This window comes from Galeopterus variegatus, unplaced genomic scaffold (genome assembly GCF_000696425.1).
Source record: "Galeopterus variegatus unplaced genomic scaffold, G_variegatus-3.0.2 Scaffold281, whole genome shotgun sequence".
NCBI classification, from domain to species: Eukaryota; Metazoa; Chordata; class Mammalia; order Dermoptera; family Cynocephalidae; genus Galeopterus; species Galeopterus variegatus.
In genome coordinates, this window is record NW_007726392.1 from 513,475 (window position 1) to 515,746 (window position 2,272).

Below are 2,272 nucleotides of genomic sequence, written 5' to 3' on the forward strand. Positions count from 1 at the left end.
CTCCCGCGCCTCGCTCAGCCAGTGAGCGGGAACCAGTCTGTACGTGGGATCCGAACCCTCACACGGGAGCGCCGCCGCGCTTCCCAAGCGGAGCACCATCCAGTGCGCCACCGGGCCGGCCCAGACCCAAGGAATATTTTAAAAACTTTGACTTAAGAAGTAACTTCAAGTGTCTATCTACATATATAAAAATTTAAAACTTTGATACATAACAATCTCACATCCGATCCCATTGCTGTTCCTGACACAATGATGACTAGTTGAAGGAAATCCTATAGTCCGTAGAAAAAATTTCTGTAGCAGATTGAGATTTGATAAATAACAATCTCACATCCGATCCCATTGCTGTTCCTGACGCAATGATGACTAGTTGAAGGAAATCCTATAGTCCGTAGAAAAAATTTCTGTAGCAGATTGAGGTACCCATATTACTATTGTATAATGTAAATTCACATAAAATGTGATATAAATAATTAATATAATTTTAATAAATATGTTAAAATCAGTTTAAATAAAAATAATATGACATCTATTCTTTCATCTTCAACAGAAATTAATACTTTTTTTGCAAAATTATCAAAAACTGTTTCTAAGACCTTCCCTTCCTTTAAAGCCTTTTCTTGCTTTTTATGAGATGTCAAATATGGCCTTATTTTATGAGATTTGATAGTTATGCTATTATCATAGTTGATAACCTCTGTGCATCACACTAGTTGGAAATTCAAAGAAAGGGAATTAGGTGATAGCTATATACACAAGATAACCATAGATACATCAATTTCCCCAGGATTCTTTGCTGTATGTTTTACTCCAAGTTTTCTGAGTTAATGATTCCCTCTTGAGGCAGCCAGGTTGGTGATCTCTCCTTATGCCTTTATTTCAGCTTTTATATAACTTAACCATTTTGCTTCAAATCTACACTTGAGATTGTGGATAACTTCCAAATCTTTCTTCTCTTTGTATTGTCTATATTAACGCAATGTCCTCCATATAACAACAACTAAAAAACCAAACCAACCAAATAAACAAAAAACCTTGAATTAAACTGTTCAATTTACTATGCTGCAGTCCTGAATAATCCAACCTTTAAACTAAATCTAGATTCACTAATTTTTGAAGAAATATATTAGTTATCATAGTAACGATAATTAAATAATAGTAGATATAATTTTAGCACTTACTATATGTTAGTATGATGTTACAACCTATAAACTATTATGAAACATGCAGTTTTCATAGGTTGTCATTTTTAAATTTCATTATTATTCTATGTGTTAGCAAGATATTAACATTTTTCAGAGATGGAAACAGATTAGGAGAGGTTGAATAAATTTCTCAGATTCACACAACTAATAAAACGCATAAGCGTTTAAGTTCATACTTTTTCTGATCTTTACTTAGAGCCAAGATTTTTTCAACATTCTCCTAAATAGATATACCCTATGACCCAGCTATCTCCCTACTGGATATATATGCAAAGGAAATGAATTCAATATATCAAAAAGACACCGGAAATCCCATGTTCATCGCACCGCTATCCACAATAGCCAAGAGATGGAATCAACCTAAATGTCCATCAATAGATGAATGAATACAAACTGTGGATTTTATACACAATTGAATACTACTCAGCTATTAAAAAATGATATCCTATCATTTGCAGCAACATGGAGGAACTGAAAACCATCACATTAAGTGAAGTAAGTCAGGCACAAAAAGACTAATACCACTCACATATGGAATCTAAAAAAAAGGTAGATGAAAGTAGTAGACAGTAGAATAATGGTTACCAGGGGAAGGTGGGGTGGGAAGAGGAGGAAAAGTGGTGGATTCTAATGGGTACGAAACAATACTCTCTATGCTAAGTGAATTCTGTGCAGTATATGCATGTATTGATATAACACACTCAACCCCACAAATACACACAAATAAATATTTTTTTAAAACTGTAATTTAAAGACAGTGTGCTAACCTCAAATTCCTAAATTGTTTTTTTCTGGGAAATCAATTTTTCTTTAATGACTATATAAGTAGAAGGCATTGGTGCTGTTTGTTCTCCTGCATATACAATATAATTAAACATATGTGTTTGTTTGAAGTTAGGTGTGGCTAAGGGACTTTGGCCACAAAATATCAGTGATGTGACATGTATTGTATGTGTGCACAATTGTCAATCTGGCACAGCATTTGACAATGACCCAGACAGTGGAGTTCCTGAGGAGAAAATGTGGGGCAGACTTTCACTACCCCCAAGTGAAAAATCTTTTCTTTT